This window comes from Schistocerca cancellata, chromosome 2 (genome assembly GCF_023864275.1).
Source record: "Schistocerca cancellata isolate TAMUIC-IGC-003103 chromosome 2, iqSchCanc2.1, whole genome shotgun sequence".
In the NCBI taxonomy this organism is placed as follows: Eukaryota; Metazoa; Arthropoda; class Insecta; order Orthoptera; family Acrididae; genus Schistocerca; species Schistocerca cancellata.
Genome location: NC_064627.1, coordinates 713,925,749 through 713,949,893, shown reverse-complemented (window position 1 = coordinate 713,949,893; position 24,145 = coordinate 713,925,749). Strand labels below are relative to the sequence as shown.

The 24,145-nt window shown below is 41.2% G+C and overlaps 1 non-coding gene across 1 annotated transcript; it reads right to left on the bottom strand.

Moving 5' to 3' along the window:
• Nucleotides 1–14,601: 14,601 nt before the first annotated feature.
• Trnas-cga (transfer RNA serine (anticodon CGA)) lies at nt 14,602–14,676 on the bottom strand. Its single transcript has one exon. It is a non-coding gene; the product is annotated as a tRNA-Ser (tRNA).
• Between the last annotated feature and the right edge of the window lie 9,469 nt (nt 14,677–24,145).

Sequence of the window (24,145 nt, the reverse complement as noted above, 5' to 3'; positions counted from 1 at the left end):
GTCTACATTTTATATCTTCTCTACTTCGACCATCATTAGGTATTTTGCTCCCCAAATAGCAAAACTCCTTTACTACTTTAAGTGTCTCATTTCCTAATCTAATTCCCTCAGCATCACCCGACTTAATTCGACCACATTCCATTATACTCGTTTTGCTTTTGTTGATGTTCATCTTATACCCTCCTTTCAAGAAACTGTCTATTCCGTTCAAGTGCTCTTCCAAGTCTTTTGCTCTCTCAGATAGAATTACAATGTCATCGGCGAACCTCAAAGTCTTTATTTCTTCTCCATGGATTTTAATACCTACTCCGAATTTTTCTTTTGTTTCCTTTACTGCTTGCTCAATATACAGATTGAATAGCATCGGGGAGAGGCTGCAACCCTGTCTCACTCCCTTCCCAACCACTGCTTCCCTTTCATACCCCTCGACCCTTATAACTGCCATCTGCTTTCTGTACAAATTGTAAATAGCCTTTCGCTCCCTGTATTTTACCACTGCCACCTTTAGAATTTGAAAGAGAGTATTCCAGTCAACATTGTCAAAAGCTTTCTCTAAGTCTACAAATGCTAGAAACGTAGGTTTGCCTTTCCTTAATCTATTTTCTAAGGTAGGTCGTAGGGTCAATACTGCCTCACGTGTTCCAATATTTCTACGGAATTCAAACTGATCTTCCCCAAGTTCGGCTTTTCCCATTTTTTCCATTCGTCTGTAAAGAATTCGTGTTAGTATTTTGCAGCCATGTCTTATTAAACTGATAGTTCGGTAATTCTCACATCTGTCAACACCTGATTTCTTTGGGATTGGAATTATTACATTCTTCTTGAAGTCTGAGGGTATTTCGCCTGTCTCATACATCTTGCTCATCAGATGGTAGAGTTTTGTCATGGCTGGCTCTGCCAAGGCTGTCAGTAGTTCTAATGGAATGTTGTCTACTCCCGGGGCCTTGTTTCGACTCAGGTCTTTCAGTGCTCTGTCAAACTCTTCACGCAGTATCGTATCTCCCGTTTCATTTTCATCTTCATCCTCTTCCATTTCCATAATATTGTCCTGAAGTACATCGCCCTTGTATAGACCCTCTATATACTCCTTCCACCTTTCTGCTTTCCTTTTTACCTACTTGATCCTCTGCTGCCTTCACTACTTCATCCCTCTGAGCTACCCATTCTTCTACTACTGTACTTCTTTCCCCCTTTCCTGTCAATTGTTCCCTTATGCGCTCCCTGAAACCCTGTACAACCTTTGGTTCTTTCAGTTTATCCAGGTCCCATCTCCTTAAATTCCCACCTTTTTGCAGTTTCTTCAGTTTTAATCTACAGTTCATAACCAATAGATTGTGGTCAGAGTCCACATCTGCCCCTGGAAATGTCTTACAGTTTAAAACCTTGTTCCTAAATCTCTTTCTTACCATTATATAATCTATGTGATACCTTCTAGTATCTCCAGGATTCTTCTATGTATATAACCTTCTTTCACGATTCTTGAACCAAGTGTTAGCTATGATTAAGATGCTCTGTGCAAAACTCTACCAGGCGACTTCCTCTTTCATTTCTTAACCCCAATCCATACTCATCTACTGTGTTTCCTTCTCTGCCTTTTCCTACTCTCGAATTCCAGTCACCCATGACTATTAAATTTTCGCCTCCCTTCACTACCTGAATAATTTCTTTTATCTCATCATACATTTCTTCAATTTCTTCATCATCTGCTGAGCTAGTTGGCAATTAAACTTCTACTACTGCAGTAGGCGTGGGCTTCGTGTCTATCTTGGCCACGATAATGCGTTCACTATGCTGTTTGTTTTTATTCATTATTAATCCTACTCCTGCATACCCCTATTTGATTTTGTATTTATAACCCTGTATTCACCTGACCAAAAGTCTTGTTCCTCCTGCCACCGAACTTCACTAATTCCCACTATATCTAACTTTAACCTATCCATTTCCCTTTTTAAATTTTCTAATCTACCTGCCCGGTTAAGGGATCTGACGTTTCACGCTCCGATCTGTAGAATTTTCTTTTTCCTGATAACGATGTCCTCTTGAGTAGTCCCCGCCTGGAGATCCGAATGGGAGACTATTTTACCTCCGGAATATTTTACCCAAGAGGACGCCATCATTATTTATCCATACAGTAAAGCTGCGTGCCCTCGGGAAAAATTACGGCCGTAGTTTCCCCTTGCTTTCAGCCGTTCGCAGCACAGCAAGGCCGTTTTGGTTAATGTTGCAAGGCCCGGTCAGTCAATCATCCAGACTGTTGCCCCTGAAACTACTGAAAAGGCTGCTGCTGCCCCTCTTCAGGAACCACACGTTTTTCTGACCTCTCAACAGATACCCCTCCGTTGTGGTTGCACCTACGGTACGGCCATCTGTATCGCCGAGGCACGCAAGCCTCCCCACCAATGGGAACCATGGTTCATGGGGAAGGAGTTTGAGATATAATGAAGTAATATCTTCGTAGATTTTCCTTAATCCCTTAACGTGAATTCTTGGATGACTTATTTGAAAGGACGGGTCCTAATTCCTTCTCCATACTTCCCCAGTCTGAGACTGAGCTTCGTTTCTAATGCTCTCGTCCGCAGAGGGAGATTAAACCCTAAACCAACTGTCCTTCAAAAGACGTGACAGTCAGAAGAGGATGCTTCAGAAGTATTAAAAATGCAACGTAAAACGACAAAAATAAAATACGAGTAGTAGTTAGTTTTAACCACAATGTCAACGGTTGGACCATTTTTGAACAAAACTGATCACGATCAAATCAAGACAATCGACTGAGACTGCCGTAAATGGTTCTAAATATTATTGAGAATAAGCCCAAGTAACAAATAATTGGGTTTTGCACAATCATACCTCTTTTAGCACATCTTTGCAGTTGAAAAATGCTCCCGTCGGAGCGCAAAAAGATCGTGTTTAAAAGACTGACAGAAAAGTGAGGAATCAGTTGCCTCAACAAAAAGTTTGGCATGTGAATGTATTCCCGCTCGTTTAACATATAACATTTTAAATCCTTTTACGCACTCTCTTCGTAGTCAAAATTTCACACTCAGTATTTCCCTGTCAATGCCACCGTCTATATAGGTCACTCTCCCACTCCTTTTTCTCCCATTAATTTACAGCACACTGCTACTGTCTGCTCTATCGTTTACATTGTCTCCTTTTGTCTTTCTTTCCCGCTTTGTCCTTCTTCAACATATCTCGCAGCACCAATTATTTTTGGGTTGGTCGGGGTCAAACTTATTTTCTCCCTGTGTCCCTATATCTAGCTTTTCCGTCCAAAATGGGTCCTCCCCTGTGACTACGACATAAAGTTTGCCGGTCTGTGGTCTCCTTTCACCTGGGTTTCACTTGTCCGCTGTCTCCTGCCTCTTCAGCTCTTGCTGCTACTATCTCCGTCCATCACTCTTTCCCTTCACTGACACGTTTTCGTTCTCAGCATCACTGTCTCCTCTCTGTTTCTCTAAAAATGGTTCAAATGGCTCTGAGCACTATGGGACTTAACATCTGAGGTCATTAGTCCCCAAGAACTTAAAACTACTTAAACGTAACAAACCTAAGGACATCACACACATCCATGCCTGAGGCAGAATTCGAACCTGCGACCGTAGCGGTCGAGCGGCACCTAGAACCTCTCGGCCACAGCTGCCGGCATATACAATGGAAACAGTTTCTTTCCCACTAGCAGTGTCTGCTCTCTCTTCCACCATCACCGTATCTCTGCTATTCTATTTCAGCACAAATATGTGCGCATATGGTAAAATCTTTGGTGAGAAAGGCGTCTTGAAGATTGAGGCAGCTGGTTCCCCTCCTTCCTGTCAGAGTCATATACAGAGGAGCATATTTGCCTTTTCTGTGGTCAGACAGGAACTGTGTTCAGATGGTCCTCTTGTTTTCCTCGATTACAGCAGATTATGTTACTTAGGCCTATATAAAAGGAGTTATATAGGTTTGTAATCTTTTTATAGTTTATTAATATACTTCGACACACTTTGTTATATGTAAACAACAAATAACTATTCGTAATATAAGGCTGATATATAATCGTCTCCTATTCAACGCAAGTTCACTTTACACTAACTGACATAAGAATGTATTACACTTTTAGGATAAGTTTGCAGTGTAGCAAAAAATGCGTAGTTTGATTTGCAGTGCAAAGTACTTCGTAAGACGAAATAATTTTTTTGTATGTTGATTACGCCGCTACGTAGCTCCGTCGAATAATTTCCAGGTCAAGACAGTCTGTATAGATGTACAGGCGTGAAGTACACCTTATACAGAGATACGTCACAAAACTTTATTTATGAAATTCTGGAGACTAAAATAATAATTTTGCGATCTAATAACCCGTAAAATGACCCCTAATCCTTGCCATATGTTCACTACATCAGTGAAAACTATATTTACGCCTCAGATCGTATATTAATTACACATTTTACGTTCATAAGCATGGTAAATTTGAACCTGTGGACCTCGAGGAAACATTGGAAAACTTTCAGTCATCTTAAAAACTCATGGTATGAATGGCGACCATTTGCTATGAACAGAAGTTGTAGAAGTGGCCACATCCACAACTGGTATTTTTAGTTACAGAGAATCAAAGTTTTTCGGCTCTGCATTGATAAAGGAAAAATATTTTCTACAACAGGAAAGTAGAATTTCTAGATAAATGTGTAAAGAATGTACAGTTGAATTTAAGGTATTTTCTGTAGTTAGTTTTTTAGACAATGCAACCGATAACACAACACAGCTACAAACCGATTTTTGCGATTTTATTCGTAAGTACGATACGTTGAAACTCTGGATATCGGTAGCGGATATTGAAAAAAAATTTCGAATTTGTGTGAGACCATTGTCTTAAGATGATGTGATAAAACTTCTATTTCCCGTGAAAAGAAATTATAGGAGTTGACATCCCCAAATTGGTATTTTTGGAATCCCAAATTATAATTTTTGAGTTTTTCTCAGGATCCGCGAATTAACAAATTTTGCCTTTATAACCCATCAAAGGCCTACCCTAGACCACACGTAATACAGAAGAATCGACCGATTTGTTCAGTTATCCGTGACTCGACGATGTGTCTACTGTAAGATAGTTTTCAGTATGCCCGTTCTTCCGATAGGTCTACAGACCATCGCTAAGCCATGGGCTGTCCAGGACACTTGACTCCTTATCTCTGTGATCAATAGAATGCGAGATAAAATCCCCTGAAAAATAACATTTTCGCGGGCGGCTTTTTGGAACATGCCGATACCATGCAATGTCGCCACAGACTGATACAGAGCACACGCAAAAGGGATATGGGAAAGAAAATTGAGGATTAGTTAGATGATAATTCAGCTAGTCTTCTGGAAAAGTAAAGATGCCAGAGATGCGATTATGACCTGCACTTGATAATGGTAGTAGGACTGAAGAAAAATAAAGACACGTTCACAGGATACTTCGACAATGCAAAATGCTGTAAGATGTTCAAAATGTGAGAAAAGTAGTGAAAGACGGGTAATATACTACATGTACTAGAACTAAGAGGTATGAGTAAGAGTGGAAAACCAAGAACGAAGTGCTTGGATTAAAAAGGATGTAACAATGGCTACAGTCTTTCATCCCTACTGTTAAATCTATCGAAGAAACTACGACGACAATAATAGAAAGGATGTCAATGATAAGATTCGCCTATGGCATTGCTATCGCCAGTGAAAGTAAAATTGAATTACAGGATCTTTTGAAGGGAATGGTCTGATGATTATCGATTGAGAATAACCTGGAAAAAGGCAAAAGCAGTGGGAAGTAACAGAAATGAGAACATCGAGAAATTTCCCATCAAATTTGATGGTCACGAAGAAGATGAAGTTAAGGACTGCTGCTACCTGAGAAGCAAGATAATCCATGGGGGAACGAAACAAGGAGGCAATAAAAAGCAGACTAGCAGAGGCAAAGAGATCATCCCCGATTATGAGAAATTTTCTGGTATCATACATAGGCCTGAGCCGAGGAAGAAATTTCTGAGTATATGCTTTTGGTACATAACATCGTGTCGTAGAGAATCATGAGCGATGGGGAAACCGAGAGGAAAGTCGAAGCATCTGAGATGTGGTGCTCATTTACTTGGCGAGGAAGGCTCTGCATGAATTAATCCGTCTGTTATAATCTCCTTTCCTTATCTGGAATGTGTTTCCAATGTAACGGACGTCCTTCGTATCCTATTTTCTTATTACATTTGTCGATAATCTAAGTTCTACTGTCTGTTAATACTTCTTTTTTTGGTTTTGTCTCAATACATAGTTCGTGCTCATTAGAATGTAGACACCATTCACTAGCATCTGTGCTTCTTCCTCAGTGTGAAATAAAATATACTTGCTTCCATGCCTCGCTGCTTCATTTACTGTGTGAGCTGGCAGAGAGATTGAGGCAAACGACTCGCACGCAAGAGCATGTGAGCAAGTGTTTTTTAGACACCGAGATCACAGTTTCATGGTTAATGGTTTAATTCCTATTTCACCCGCAAATTTATATTTTCTTGATGTTTCCCTAATTTTATCAGAGTAACTATCAGGAAGGTCTACAGATATGACATAAGTCTTTCCCTATTATTTACCATACCAGACTTCTGTTTTGTCTCTGAAGCCCAGCGCAGCCACATGCAGGACCCGTAGTGGCGTTAAAGTTAAGGACGGAGAGTCAGCTGAGGAAGTGGCATAGATAGGGAAATAGACAGGCTATGGCTCTGATAACAGAAGTCACATGAAGGCGGCAAAAATTACAGATCGAAAGGCAGCTGCGTTGTTCAAAATACTATTGATAAATGCGTTTTGCTAACGATGAAGTAAATGTATTTTGACAATTGAAAATGGATGAAAGCCCAGGACATGTCTTGGTAAATGACTGGTATCCGAAAAAAAATTAAGAAAAATGAAAAAAAAAAAACAAAAAATAAAAAAGTGGCTCCTTGCTGTACTTTAAATAACTCAGCCCATACCAACAGAGTCTAACCACCAACAACGTGGATTACTATTAATACTAAGGTGTGGTTTTCGCTAAGTTGAAGCATACAGTATGCAATACTTCCTGACGTAAGCAAGTAAGTTGATTTGTAGTGGTATTATATGCTGTTTTCCTGAGGCACTGAAAAAAAGCTTTCGAAGACGATTTCACAGCAATACGTATATAGAGTCGAGGGTCACGAAAGGGAAACAGTGGTTGAGTAGGGAGTGAGGCAGGGTTGTAGCCTATCCTGACATTATTCAATCTGTATACTGAGCAAGCAGTAAAGGAAACAAAAGAAAGATTTGGAGTGGGAACTAAAGTGCAGGTAGAAAAAATAAAAATTTTGAGGTTTGTCGGTGAGATTGTAATTCTGTAGGAGACAGGAAAGAACATGGAAGAGCACCTGAAAAGAATGGACAACGTCTTGAAAGGAGGATATAAGATGAACATGAACAAATGCAAAACGAGGATAATGGAAAGTAGTCGGATTAAATCACGTGATGCTAAGGGAATTAGATTAGGAAATGGGACACTTTGTTTTGCTATTTGGGAAACAAAATAACTGATGATGGTCGAAGTAGGGAGGATATAAAATGTAGAGGGGAAATGGGGAGATAAGCATTTCCGAAGAAGAGAAATTTGTTAACATCGAGTATACATTCAAGTTTCAGGAAGTCCTTGCTGAAATATTTGTATTGAGTGTAGCCATTAGCCATCTGTGGAAGTGAAAGATGGACAATAAACAGTTTAGATAAGAAGAGAACAGAAGCTCTTGAAATGTGGCGCTACAGAAGAATGCTGAAGAATAGATGGGCAGATCACGTAACTTGTGAGGAGGTACTGAATAAGACTGGGGAGAAGAGAAATTTGTCATATAACCAGTAATAAGATGATCGGAGCGAGTGACGTGGTCGGGGTAGCAGCGTGTGGCTGGGTAGGAGGAGGTGGCTGTTTTTAGCAATCTTCCTGTTTATTGTTGGTTCTTCCAATACATTTTCTGGTAGCTCAGCCCCACCGCTCGTGTCGTGGTGGAGACGTGCTGATGCGCGCTACCTCGGGAATGCAACGCCGTGCTTGGTCAGCGGCTGCGCGGGCTGTAGGAGGTTAGCAGCACGAGGCCGAGCCAGGCTCGCCTCCTGCAGATGCTGCGGCGTGTGACGACGCCGGGAGTCGCCAGTGCAGCAGCGGGCAACGCCCTTTGCCGGCCGGTCCTCGGGGACAGCGTCATTGATGACGGCGAAGTAACAGCGACCGAACGCCCAGTCGGTCGAACCGATGCCGACGCCTACCTCTGTAGGCCGCTGCTGAATCCGCCGGTTACACGGCGCCGTGTTTATTAGAATGTTCTCGATGAGTTGCCTAATGCAACCACGCCACACGCGGCCCGCGCCTGCGTAATCCTGCTAATTCGGCGTTCTGACTGTTGATGACTGCCGCGCACGTACACACATAGCGACGCTCGTTGCAAAACTGTGTCACCTGCTTAACGCGCCGGCCAGCCTTCGTCCGCCGTCTGCCGTGGGCTGGCGCATCGCGCACTGAAACACACTAAATCAGAATTTCGCACCATATTTCCTAAAAATAACACCTTGTCCTCTACAAACCTAATTAAAGGAGGGATCGATTGGTAGGAGGTATTATGAGGCATCAACGGATCGCGGTTTGTTACTGGAGGGAAGCATGGGGGGTAAAAATCGCAGAGGGAGACCAAGAGATGAATAGAGTAAGCAGGTTTACAGGCGTGTAGGTTGCAGTAGTTACTCGGAGATGAAGAATCTTGTACAGGACTGAGTAGCATGGAGAGCTGCAGCAGAACAGTGTTTGGCCTGAAGAACACAACAACGTAAGTAGAAATTTAAAAAAAGACAAAAAAAAAACAAAAAAAGAACAACAAGATAATTTAGCCACAATCACAGAGAAGAGTTCCCACAAACATCTGCACTGCTATTCGACTACGGATCCGTTGCTTAACTATTTCAGTCATGCAAGACGCTACCAGGACACGCTCCAATCTCCAGTGCTACAGATGTTTTCCTCCTGCTTTGTCCTGTGGACATACTCCGCTACTCACAGTAAGAAGCAGGACGGCTTTCGGGTAGAGAAGTTACGCTAGGTTACCGTATTTTGTGACTTCTTATTTCCTGGATAGGTCGCGTTTTGTGTCTAACGGGATATCGAATCCTTACGAGATACAAATTCTTTGATCAATGAAAAATATCGCGAAAACTCGTTGGTGAACTACTTATATTGGATTTTATTTAGTTCGTCCTTCACATTCCACTATGATAATGTTCTCTGAATGAATGAATCGGTAAGCAGCTGTTAGTTTTCTATACTATTTTTTTTAAAAGTCATTTTCTAGTGTTTGTGGTCTGTAAGAGAGCAATATAGCAATGTGTGTTACGCTCTTGTAAATCTTCTTGTTAAAAACTTGGAAGGAAATAAATGGTGCCCTTTTCCTTAACATTTCAAATGGCTCGTTATCACCACTATGCGAGGAATGGAAAAAACTCTAATATTTATTAGCAACCTTTTCGGTCGCGCAGAATCGGAGAGGAAAGGAATAGAATAAAAATCCATTTTAGCTGAAGGTGAGGCAGTAGTTGTCCAATATCAAAAAAATATTAAAATTGTCTCAACTACATATCACTAGTGATAAGATCGAAGTCAAATGACGTGTTTCGGCAGAAAGCTCTCACCTCAGGTGAAATATATAATACCAATGTTTACCAGCAAACACGGAGCAGAATACGCTATGCGAAATGGTTGTGCCAGCCAATGGAAGAAGACGATGTGCAGAAGGAAGCGTATGTTTGGGTCCGGCTGTGCCATCCAAATACATAAAAGACTGAATGTAACGTAGGACGAAGACTGTTCAATCCCAGGTTGTATTGTTTTCAAATTGTCGAAATATTAACCACTGTAAAAATTCGTGTGTATTTGTCCTGATGATTAGAGCCTACTCTCGAAACCCATCGTGATACATGTGACCAATATTTTACTAATAATTACAATCCTTTTTTTGTGCATTTGTTTACGGGGAGTTCATAGGAGACTAGTGTTGTTAGGAGATGTGTGTGGGAAGTAAACGTCGCTCTGAAACAAAAGTCTCGGTCCGGCACACAGTTTTAATGTGCCAGGAAGTTTTAAGCTAGCATTAGATTGTGGACACATAATAAAATTAGTATTACTGAGAAAATTAATTTCTCGGTCTGAAATTATAGTTCTTCATTTAGTGGAAAAATATAATGCCTATAATTTTTAACGTACTTTGAATTATCAAATTTCTCCAAAAGAACTGTTCTATCTTTCATTGCTAGTAGACAATATCTATATTATCGACAAAACTGTAAGGCCGTCGTACCTGTCTGTTTGTCTTGGAACACATTAAACTACTTAGATGGATTTCTTTGTGGTTTTCATTGGTAACTTCAGCGTAGCTTGGGGTAACGTAAAAGCTTTACTTCATAAAAATCGGATAGTAAAAAAAAGATACTGCAACTTATAAATTTATTAAAATTGTCTTGTCTGTCTCTTAACACTCTAATCTTCGAAACTACTAAATGAGCATTATTTCATCAACATCGGATCACGTAAAAATGATATATCTACATATAATAAAAATGTATGTTTGTTCGTTCCACATCTCCTCAGAAAGCACTGGACCGATTTCAAGCAAGTTTCATATACATATCAGTTACCGTCTGGAAAGAATCGTTGTGGGATAAAGACCATCTATCTATCAAAGGGCTAAGCGCGGGGGTGTAAAAGAAATGTAGGCCACTACGAGCGAATACCCAGATTTTATTCGTACAGTATTGACTTACATAGAACTTTACACATAAATTAAAACCTTTGCGAAACCTTTTTTTTTGTCGACAACTCTCACAAAATGATTAAACCAAACAAGTTTGTTGCTTACTAAATTTTCACTTTTCATTTACGCATCAGGTTGACGTTTTAATTTATTACTTCTTTCCTACTGTGGGAACTAGAGACCGACCAGTGTAGTGAATTGTTTATTCCTTGGAACAGTAACCGATTTTAAGAGTTGGATGTCTATTCTTTGTTTTTCTTTAGCGCTGTTACTTCCGACTATGAGCTAACTAAATAAATGTCTCGACGTAGATATGGGCTTGACTTCTGACCTATACTACCAACAATAGGCGCGGTCCATTTTGCAGACTATATTCACGTATACCACTGAACGTACATGCAAAGTTTTATCATTTTATGAGAGATAGTACACAATATCTGATGTTTTACTAACTTGCTGAACGGATTTCGTTAAAATCTGGTGAGCAGATTGCTTGATTCACGAGAAAGGACATACGCTACTTTAGAAAGTGAGTAGGATTGGATACTTTTTGAAGCAGATTATGCGAATTAGGACAAAATATATACTCTTTGGGAAAGCTGTTCACTATTTGACCTTTGAACTTCATTTGTAAAAATGCTGTCTTTGGATGATATGTGCTGCGTCATAGGATTGCTTAGGCAGTATGCAGTATGTTTACTACTTACCTCTACACTATTTGTTGCATAATGTACACGATGTGCATATAATGTATTGCTGCTATGCGCGCCATTCTTTATTTGAGGACACAACAAACTTAACAAGTAATTTCAAACTTTTACGAAACTATTTCTCGCTTGCAGCCCATCAAAATGATGAAAGGGAAAACAAGTTTAACACATACTACATTTTCGCTGTTTATGCAAAAGTACTGTCAGATCAGATACGACATCATGAAGTTTAAATTTATTACTTCGTTGCTATTAACTCTATCCGCAACACATTTACCAGACGGTATCCACATACACCACTGAATGTCCAACAATATTATGTCACTGTACCACACGGGGAGAGGGGCAGGAGGAGATGGACAGAGAGAAAGGGGTGGAGAAAATGGACAGAGTGAAGAGGAGAAGAAGTAGGACAGTGAGGCGGCAGAGGAGATGGACGAAGAGAGGGGAAATGAGGGGACCTACATCTACCTCCATACTCTGCAAGCCACCGTACGGCGCATGGCGAATGGTACCCTGTGCCACAACTATTCGTTTCCTTTCCTGTTCCACTCGCATATAAGGCGAAGGAAAAACAACTATCTATATGCCTCCGTTTGAGCCCTAATTTCTCGTATCCTATCTTCGTGGTCCTTATGAAAAATGTATGCTGGTGGCAGTAGAATCGTTCTGTAGTCGGTTTCAAAAGCCGGTTCACTAAACTTTCTCAGTAGTTTTCTACGAAATGAATGTCTTCTTCCCTCCAAGGATTCCCACTTGAGCTCCAGAAGCATATCCGCGACACTTGCACATGCTGATCGATCCTTACCTAAAACAAATCTAGCAGCTCGCCTCTGAACTGCTTTGATGTCTTTTTTCAGTCCAACCTGCGGCGGATCCCAAACACTAGAGCAGTACTCAAGAATAGGTCGCAGTAGCGTTTCATATGCGGTCTCCTTTACAGATGAACCACACTTTCCTGAAATTCTCCCAATAAACCGAAGTCGACTATTCGCCTTCTCTAGCACAAACCTCACATGCTCGTTCCATTTCCTTTCGCTTCGCAACTTTACGGGCAGACTTTTAAACGACATGAATGTGTGAAGCAGGACACGGGCAACGCCGGGTACTCAGCTAGTTACAATAATGATATATTCAGGACCTAACGTTGACACTCAGACCAAACACAGAATTAAGTATTTTGACAATCAGCTGTTACCAAACTAACATTAACTCTACTCTCTCTCTCTCTCTCTCTCTCTCTCTCTCTCTCTCTCAACTCTATCCGAAAAGGCGTCGGAACGCCCAACGGTACCGACAGACTTCCGTGACATCATCAGGCGACAGACATCACTGGATGTCGATCTGGAGGGGCATGTGGTCAGCACACTGCTCTCTCGGCCGTCATCAGTTTTCGTTAGTGGAGCCACTACTTCTCAGTCACATAGCTCCTCAAGTGCCCTCCCAAGGGCTGAGTGCAACCCGCTTCCCAAGAGCACTCGGCGGTCAACCAAGTTCTAGCCAAGTCCGACAGCGCTTAAGTTCCCTGAAACGACAAGAAACGATGTTACCACTGCGGTAAGGCATCGTTAATCTAAAAGGAAACAAAATTTATAACAGTCTGTAGTACAGCAGATGGTTTTTTTTATACAGGGTCCACTGATCGTGATCGGGCCAAATATCTCACGAAATAAGCGTCAAACGAAAAAACTATACAAAGAACGAAACTGGACTAGCTTGAGGGGGGAACCAGATGGCGCTATGGTGGTCCGGCTAGATGTCACTGCCATAGGTCAAACGGATATCAACTGCGTTTTTAAAAATAAGAACCCCCAGTTTCATTACATATTCGTGTAGTACGTAAAGAAATATGAATGCTTTAGTTGGATCACTTTTTTCGCTTTGTGATAGATGGCGCTGTAATAGTCACAAATGTATGGCTCACAATTTCAGACGAACAGTTGGTAACAGGTAGGTTTTTTAAATTAAAATATAGAACGTAGGTACGTTTGAACATTTTATTTCCGTTGTTCCAATGTGATACATGTACCTTTGTGGACTTATCATATCTGAGAACGCATGCTGTTACAGCGTGTTTACCTGTAAATACCACATTTATGCAATAAATGCTGAAAATGATGTCTGTCAACCTCAATGCATTTGACAATACGTAAAACGACATTCCTCTCAACAGCGAGTAGTTCGCCTTGCGTTATGGGCTCACATGCGTTGACAATGCGCTGACGCATGTTGTCAGGCGTTGTCGTTGGTTCACGATAGCTAATATCCTTTAACTTTCCCCACATAAAGAAATCCGGGGACGTCAGATCCGGTGAACGTGCGGGCCATGGTATGGTGCTTCGTCGACAAATCCACCTGTTATGAAATATGCTATTCAATACCGCTTCAGCTGCACGCGAGCTATGTCCCGGGAATCCATCATGTTGGAAGTACATCGCCATTCTGTCATGCAGTGAAACACCTTTCAGTAACATCGATAAAACATTACGTAGAAAATCAGCATACATTGAATCATGTAGATTAACATCGATAAAATGGGGGCCAATTATGCTTCCTACCATAATGCCGCACCATACATTAACCCGCCGAGGTCGCTGATGTTCCACTTGTCGCAGCCATCGTGGATTTTCCGTTCCCCTGTAGTGCATATTATACCGGTTTACGTTACCGCTGTTGGTGAATGACTAGATTAGATTAGATTAGATTAGTTTTCGTTCCATAGCTCCGTGCTGAGGAGATCCTCGTGGATGTGGAACATGTCAATTTTTTTAAATGCTGAAATAACAATACTAATAGCATGAATATATACAATACATCATTTGTTTCTAATGAAAAATTCGTCAATGAAGTAGAAGAAGTTGGCCATTAGTAAGTCTTTCGGGCTCCTTTTAAACTGATCTTTATTTGTAACTAAATTTTATATGTTTGCTGGCAATTTATTGAAGATGAGTATTCCTGAGTAGTCGACCCCTTTTTGAACTAAAGTAAGTGCTTTTAAGTCCTTGTGCAGATCATTTTTGTTCCTGGTATTGTATGTATGAACTGAGCTCTTTATTGGAAAAAGAGATATATTAAACTTCCTGGCAGATTAAAACTGTGTGCCCGGCCGAGACTCGAACTCGGGACCTTTGCCTTTCGCGGGCAAGTGCTCTACCAACTGAGCTACCGAAGCACGACTCACGCCCGGTACTCACAGCTTTACTTCTGCCAGTACCTCGTCTCCTACCTTCCAAACTTTGCAGAAGCTCTCCTGCGAACCTTGCAGAACTAGCACTCCTGAAAGAAAGGATATTGCGGAGACATGGCTTAGCCACAGCCTGGGGGATGTTTCCAGAATGAGATTTTCACTCTGCAGCGGAGTGTGCGCTGATATGAAACTTCCTGGCAGATTAAAACTGCCAGGAAGTTTCATATCTGCGCACACTCCGCTGCAAAGTGAAAATCTCATTCTGGAAACATCCCCCAGGCTGTGGCTAAGCCATGTCTCCGCAATATCCTTTCTTTCAGGAGTGCTAGTTCTGCAAGGTTCGCAGGAGAGCTTCTGCAAAGTTTGGAAGGTAGGAGACGAGGTACTGGCAGAAGTAAAGCTGTGAGTACCGGGCGTGAGTCGTGCTTCGGTAGCTCAGTTGGTAGAGCACTTGCCCGCGAAAGGCAAAGGTCCCGAGTTCGAGTCTCGGTCGGGCACACAGCTTTAATCTGCCAGGAAGTTTCATATCAGCGCACACTCCGCTGCAGAGTGAAAATCTCATTCTGGAAAGAGATATATTATTTAGGACAAATTTCATTAAGGACTAAATATACTGAGAGGCAGTAGTTAGTATACCCAGTTCTTTGAAGAGGTTTCTACAGGACGTCCGTGAATTTACTCCACAAATAATACGTATTACACGCTTTTGGACTCTGAAAACTTTTCTTTGACTTGAAGAGTTACCCCAAAATGTTATACCATATGACATTATGGAACGAATGTAGGCAAACTATGCAAGCTTTTTCATTTTTATGTCGTCTATGTCTGCTAAAACTCGAATTGCAAATACAGATTTATTAAGGCGTTTCTGCAGTTCTGTTGTGTGCTCTTCCTAACTGAATGTGTTATCAAGTTGTCATCCCTGGAATTTAAGACTGTCAACCTCTTCTATCTGCTGTTCTTCATACTTTATGCATATGGTGGGTGGAAACCTCTTACAGGTTCTGAATTGCATATAGTGAGTCTTTTCGAAGTTTAATGTCAGTGAGTTGGCCTTAAATCATTTATTAATATCCATGAAAATATCATTAGCAGAGATTTCTAGAACTACACTCGACATACTATTTATTGCAATACTTGTGTCATCTGCAAACAAAACGAACTCTGCTTCTGGCATTGTAACTGAGATCATTAATGTACAGAAGAAAAAGCAATGGCCCTAAGATGGATCCTTGTGGGACACCACATGTAATTTCTTCCCATTCTCATGATGACGCTTCGTCGCTAAATAGAACACGTCCAAAAACTCTATCATCATCCCGTGATTTCTCTTGTGCCTAGTGGCAGAACTGTACACGACGTTCAAAGTCGTCGCCATGCAATTCCTGGTGCATAGAAACATGGTATGGGTGCAATCGATTTTTAAGTAACATTCTCAACACCGACGTTATTGTGATTCCCGATTCTCGCGTAATTTGTCTGCTACTGATGTGCGGATTAGCCGCGACAACAGCTAAAACACTTACTTTGGCATCATCATTTGTTGCAGGTCGTCGTTGACGTTTCACATGTAGCTGAACACTTCCTGTTAGCTTAAATAACGCAACTATCCGGCGAACGGTCCGACACTTGGATGATGTCGTCCAGGATACCGAGCAGCATACATTGCACACGCCCGCTGGGCATTTTCATCACAATAGCCATACATCAACACGATATCGACCTTTTCCGCAATTGGTTAACGGTCCATTTTAACACGGGCAATTTATCACGAAGCAAATACCATCCGCATTGGCGGAATGCTACGTGATACCACGTACTTATACGTTTGTGACTATAACAGTGCCATCAATCACAAAGCGAAAGAAGTGGTCCAACTAACACATTCATATTTCTTTACGTACTACATGAATATGCCGGCCGGAGTGGCCGAGCGGTTTTAGGCGCTTCAGTCTGGAACCGCGCAACGTCTACTGTCGCAGGTTTGAATCCTGCCTCGGGCATGGATGTGTGTGATGTCCTTAGGTTAGTTCTAAGTTCTAGGGGACTGATGACCTCAGATGTTAAGTCCCATAGTGCTCAGAACCATTTGAACCATTTTTACACGAATATGTAATAAAAATGGGGGTTCCTATTAAAAAAAAAACACAGTTGATATCCGTTTGACCTACGGCAGCGCCATCTAGCGGGCCAACCATAGCGCCATCTGGTTTCCACCTTCAAGCTATACAAGTTTCGTTCTTTGTAGTTTTTTAGTATGATGCTTATTACGTGAGATATTTGGTCCGGTCACGATCAATGGACCACCCCCCCGTTTATTAATGTAGAAGACGAGCGTAAATTTTTCGCTAACTGATTATATTTTAACGAATTTTATTCTGCGTTTAGGAATCGTAATTCAGTAATCCAAGTAACACGGTTATAAATCATTACAATCCACAACCGGTTAATTTTTTTGCATGAATCGTTATACAAATAGGGACTGACAGATGTTAGATGATGGTGGTGCTCCACCCTCATTAGTCAACCGATGCTAAAAATTTTGGTTCCAGTTGTTCTTAAACATAATGTCAAAGTCTGCGGGGAGTTTCCTGATGGAAGTTTAATTGCTCACTGAATTCTGTCTAGGTTTCATTTAAAATTTCTGTTAATACTTCAAGTAGCAATGTATAAAGTAAATTTTTTTGAACAGTGTGTAAACTTCTGTAGAATTACCAGCAAATGGTTTTAAAAATCCCCAGCGTTAATTTGGCGCGAGTAATATCACCATTTAAAGAGTATCTTATACACAGTAATTGTCTTGGTCGCAATGTTTTTATTGTTTGTTATGACACATTTCAGGCATTACCTATCGTTAGAAAAGATTATCTGACTGATAGAGAGAACGTATGAAGTCAAGCAACTGTACAGTACATTACAGTGATAGGAACCAAATGGTAATGTACAATACATGTTGTTGAAATGGTACACTGCGACTGTAATGAACAGTTTGTGGCACATTTTTATCATTATTAAAAGTGGAGTCATCGATTCTTGATGGGCAGGTGTACAGGTCCATTAAGTCATCGACGTAGCATCCATAGTCCCATTGTGTGACCATTTATAATGCCACACCTTTCACTGAATTCAAATTAGTGTTGATAGTAGCAAGTTAAACATTGGGGTTAGCAGTTATAATGATGACTGTTGTGTACTTTTATGGTGCTATTTCATGAAAATGTTATCTCTTCTGTGAAAAATTCGTTGTGAAAAACGAACATGGTAGAGCATGTAGTGTAACTTCTGCATATCATAATCACACTGCGTCATGAGGAATAATAAACACATCGCGGTCCAGCCAAATTCTGTGTGGAAGTCCTAAGAATAATCGTAGAGCTTCATTAACACCTCTACCCCTCTGTAGGAAAATGTATCTCTTAATGTTCTCGTTTTATCCATTGATGTAGTAAAAGAACTTTTTAACACCCCGTGCATTTCCTTTCATAGCAGCATGAAGTAGCGAATGAAACAAACAAGAGCTGATACTTGTGTCTATAAAAATAGCTCTCCGAAATTTCGTGCCAAAACAAATACTTTGCGTTAGTGACGTTTGACGACCTGCAGGGCACCGATTATTTATTGTTGAGCAGGGAATTGCTGTTCCTTCAACATCTGTCGCACATGGTATTACTTCAAGTGACATAAGAAGTGTGAGAAGAACGTACTCGCTAGCAAATTATATAATTAAGTAATGGCTGCCTCCAAGGTTAAATGCTTCTTAAGGTGAGGGGGAAGTCGTGAAAATTGAACGAAACTCATTCGGAGCTGTAACGCTCTTAAGACAGCAGGCGAAATTGGGCTATTCGTTTCGGAAACTAGCAGCAGCAACACCGTGAAGAAGCAATTATGAGTAAAGCCGAAGTTGCGCGGACTCGGCGAAGCTCAGCTGGCGGGAGGGCGTCGATACTGCCGGGGCCGTTCGGTCCACTTTAAGCTCAATTACCGAAATGTCATCTGCACGCACTGCTAGATGGTCGTCACCGTACTTGGCCGGTGGTGCGGAATCTAGACGGTAAAATTGAATTAATTTCGAGTAGGGAAGGCAGCGCCACTCGCAAGAGAGGGTAGTGTCGGTTGGTCGCAGGGAGGAGGGGGGCGGGAACGGTGCGGGCAAGGACTTCGCTTTTTTTTCTGAAAACGTCGGGGTCTCCACTTGAACTGGAGAGTGCTGCGTCCTGGCCGTGACAGCCAAGCGTACTCTTACCAGGAGCGGTCTGGACCAGAAGCCGAAGAGGCGACATCACGACTCCAGGCGTGGTGGCTACGTCCCATTGTAGGCCGTGTGCTGAGGATCAGTACAGATAATACTTAATAAGGAAACTAAACGAAGGTTATGTTGAAATTACAAATTCCGCAGAAGGCTGAGTAAACGTAACGAACGTGTCAGGAAGTCAATAAAATCTAATGACTTTTTTTTTAAATTAATTTTCTGCATCGCACTTATATAACAATAATTATATGATTAATTTTGGTTTAAACATCTATCATCTTCAAATATGAAAATAATAAAATGTTACAATCAACAATTTCTTCACATCCCATGCGTTAGGATTTCTCAAAAGATATCTTACGGTGAGAAAAAAAAAGCCTGAGCTCCCTGATAGTATACCAAACAAAGAAGATGTTGTATTTACGTTCCGAGGAATAACAAACAGGTAGTCCCAATAAGCACAATGTACAACAGTGAGGAAATAAACAATCGGGAGGACAAGAAACGAAAAACGATATTGATCTACAATGCCAGTAAGGGAGCAGTTGACATATTGGATCAGCTTATTGGCACTTACGCGCGCAAGAGGAAAACCAACTCCTGGTCAATGATAGTCTCATACAATATTATTGATTCGTCTGCCTACATAGCTTTTGTGCTGTGGGAAGAAATAGATCCATGGCGGAAAAACCTGTCTAGGTGAATTGTGAAGTCTTCTAATTACTCCTTACAATGAAGCTAGAAAAAAGCTGCCACTAAATCAAAAGTCAGTTACCATTGTTTGAAGAATACAAACAGGAAGTCCATCGCACCAAGCTCCAACGGTAGCAACCAAAACAGCAAAGGTGCCAGGTGGAAATTCTATCCATCAAGTTGTGACAACAAGACACCCATGAAGTGTTTAAATTGTAACAGACCTGTCTGTAAAGTTCATGTTAGATACCACTGCTCAAACTGTGGAATTCTATGTAAACCCTCTATTCTAATTTTTCCCGTGATCGATAGCTTATAGGCTATTGTATTGTATGGTGTTGAACTGGGGACCTAGAAATGATGGAGAGGTTCCGTCCCCGCCGTAGCCTCAGTGGTGCACAGCCCCAAAACAGGCCACAGCAGTCCACTCACCCCACCGCCGCCCCACACCGAACCCAGGGTTATTGTGCCTTTCCTTTGGAACTTCAGTGGGAATTACTGCCGCTAAAACTTTCTGGGCATGAAGTTGTGGTCCAGGAAACTCTTCTCTTCCTAACGTTTCGCCTACAACTCTGCTGGACGTCTTCAGAGGCGTTGCTCCTCTGTTGAGTCTTGAGGACCGCCGGGCCGGACGTCTGAGAGCGACATATACACTGCAGGAAAAGGGGCGTGGTCAGAGTTACACGTGATAACCAGAGATGACCCTTGCCAAAGATGAAACTTAACAACCGATTGTCGTCTTGTCAAAGATTAACAATAGTTTAGCTATTCTGCAGAGGTACTGTCCACACGTCGCTAAACTTCACCGTCCCTTCCTTCCTACAGAAATTATTCTTATGTTTGTATACTTCAATGGCTTCTCTACATTGAAGTGGATAACAGTTCGTCGTAGTAGATAAAATTTTTGTTTCAGAAAGCTTTACTTCGTGACTTCTTGACTGAAGAGCATGCTCTACTACAGTCGATTCGTCTATTTTCCATAGTGGGCAGAGGTTTGTGTATTTCTTTAGACGCCTGTTCACGTTTCTGTTGGTTGTTCCAATATACACGTTACCACACATGTTTGGAATTTTATATAAGCCACATGCTGTCAGAAGAGGGCGTTTATCCCTTACTGTTCGGCGTGCTGGACCTGTTTTCTTTGCTGGTCTAAAAACCGTTCTCATGTGGTGTTTCTGTAAAATCTTTCCGATCTGGTGTGTTTCTTTTTAATAAAAGGGAGAGAAACTATATTTTTCCATCGTTGTTTTTCGTGCCTGCTTTCAGCCTTTCGTTGTGTTCTCTTAGAATTCTGTTTGCTTCTTTCCCAGACTAGCCATTTTTCTCGAGAGCCCGTATGCGATACGAGCATTCCGGCGTGCTGATCCTTTTGCCACTACCGACAAGACTTTTAATGACACCTGTATTTTGTTGAGGATGGTGTTTGAAGTTCTATATCTGTCCGTGTGCGATACTTTTTGAAAAACCTTATGTCCCAAACTTCCATCGGTCCGTTTCGTAAACTAAATCATCAAACAAAAGTATTTTGTTATTTTCTATTGCCATGGTGAACTGGGCTTCTTTATTTTTGGTATTTAGGACACTAAGAGAAGCTTGAATACACAGCTAAATCAACACAAAAGTCTCTGATGACTGAGAAAAATAGAAAAATCGGCTGTAGCGGAGAGTGCTCTTCAGTTAGGGAGTCACGAAGTGAAGTTTTCAGAAACAAAAATTTATCTACGCCGACGAACTATTGTCCACGGATATGTAGTGGAGCCATTGAAATATGTAGACATAAGGATAATTTTAATAAGAAAGAAGAAAAACTAAACTTAGCAACACATGATCAGCAGCCACAGTCTAACAAATACAGTGACGAAATTCTCTGGTACAATAGTTGTTAGCGTTTGACAGACAGAGGGACATTAGCGATCCAAGCTGTGAGAAAGCTCTCAGTCATTTGCGTCTTTAGAATAATGTTCGTTTTTATCATTTTGCACTTAATTAACGAAAATTTATCATGATTTTGCGTTCCATGTGTCAGTAAATTACCAAGAGACCTGACTTATCGTTAAACACACGTAAAACTAGCAGAATCACATCGATTCAATGACATAAGCTACAACTTAGTCATGAAAAAATAGTTTCGAATATGCGCGTATTTGCAACTTGGCTGAAAGCAACAGAATATAAATATTTATGTCGTGCATGCGAAACCCATTCTTCTATTGTTGTCTATTCTTATTATCACAGGAACTATGACACTTAAACATGTTTAGTGGAGCTTAATGATTCGTCCATTCTTACACTTCACTCGGCTTTCTAATACACGTGTAATTTTTTAAATAAAGTTATTTTTACTTCAAAAGCGGGTATTTTGAAGAGTGTTACCGCTTGTGGCCCAAATGTACAGTTAGCAACGACTTTGGAACTGGTTTCTTCTGTGACGGGAAGCAGTTTTATTGCTTTCGACGATTTATTATCACGTCTTTGTCGTTTTCTCTTAAGCTAGAGCTATGGTGGCTTATTTCGTATATTAAATACTGTAGATATTTCATTTCACACCGGATTCCTACGACGCAAAATCGCTGATTTGGTTGAAAGCGTAACGAACAGAACTCCACTGTGTTGGGTAGATTCACAACTTGTTTCTGTTCCGGTGTTGGCTAGCAATTTCTTATTGTTAAAAGAAAAGACATCATACGGCAAATAAATTTGTACGTGACAAGAGAAATGTAAATAAGCTCCAGTAATGTACCGTTTCGTACCTTCCAGGGTCCTTAGAACACTAAATAATAACAAATGTGTTGTCATTTTCTAGTTACTGTTGATTTTTATGGCACTACATAGATTCCCTATCGTAAAAACTATGTTACAGATCAATATAAAAGTCAATATTCGCACTCATCTAGTATCCTGTTCAGACGTGTCGCTTGCTGGCCGCTTGGAGCGCCGCTGTCGCGACTGTTATGTTAGACTGTGCAATAGCTCTTGAGTATCGCTAAACAGGTCTTCATCTTTGACAAGACGACAGTCGATAATTACGTTTTAACTTTGACAAGGCTCATCTCAGGGAGCATGGGAATAAGGTAAGACAGCTTGGGGCCCATAGAGCAAGCGTGATGGGATCGTTACCGTTTCCATTGCATATAAATTATCTAGCAGAATGCGGCTGTTCGCAGATCAGATGGTTGTCTGTAAGAATGTAGCAATGCTATAAGACAGTAACGATGTGCAGGAGCACCTGCAGGTATTGAATGGTACAGGTTCTGACAGTTAATCCTGAGCATAATTAAATGTAAAGTTTAATGCGTACATCAGAAAATAAATCCCCCACTGTACAACTATCCTATTGATGACAAATTGCTGGAAACAGTAACCAGCGTAAAATATGTCTGGAGTGGTGCGAAACAGACAAGGGAATGAAGAAATTCCCCATGTCGAAACCTATTATGATTTATTTTACAGGGGAAAATTATAGTTAAAGGAATACAATGTCCATATCGTAGCTGCTAAGAAACACTGAAGGTATTTTTTTAAAAACTTGTTGAAAATTACCAATCTCTTATACCGTCTGGTGGCTGGAGAAATGAATACCCCCACGAGAGCGGCGCATATTGTGCACGCACAACAGGGCAGGTACACTGGTAAACAGATAACACGACACCATGCGATCATAACTCTAAGGGGAATTTCAATAAGTATTAACACTGGAGAATACTGAATTAATATTTATTGTATTTTCTCTATAGATGCCTGCTAATAGCAACTGTCTGTATAGGTTCCAAAGCTTCACAGTAATGTGGAACTCAGTTGACGTTCTATGTCTTGCAAAGATGAAACATGAAGACTATGGTATGCAATGGAAATGACCTACTTTTCGTCAAGTGAACGACGATACGACCTGTCAGTATTTAGTAGCCCTTCCATTAGGCAAAGATTCTGGTGTGCGGATCAGTTCAGCAGGAGGGCGCGCTTGGAGTGGTAAAGAGGATTTCGACAGTACGGGGCAGTGCGTGGCAGAGCGAGCTTAGACGCGGTTGCAGGCTGAAGCTGTGCTGGATTAGCCCATGGCCCTCTCTGGCTTCCAGGAATACTGGGCCCCAAAGATGGAGTTGTGGACACTCAAACTGTATGGCGTGGAAAATGTGACGCTGGTTGGAACGTCTGACTGGGACAGAGCCGAGCAGTTAGAAAGGCCTGGTCTACCTGCAGCAGAAACTGCTCTTGAGGGTGTGACCGTTTCGAATTTCACCGGCCGACGTCCCCGCTGCCATCACCTACATCAAATGTCTTCGGAGCCGAATAAGAATCAGGTAAGGACATACTTGGTGTAATTCGAATAATTATTCGAACTACGGTTCCGTATCTATCATGCACTTCAGTGGTGGTCGAGGCAAGTTAATTCTACGCCTATTTCAGACCTTCTTACTGACGGTTGTGGAAATTAAAGTGCAAATTAATCGGTATAATGGTATTTCTAAGAAAGTATTTTGGGTGTTATAGGCATGTTCTACCCCCGTGCTTAGCC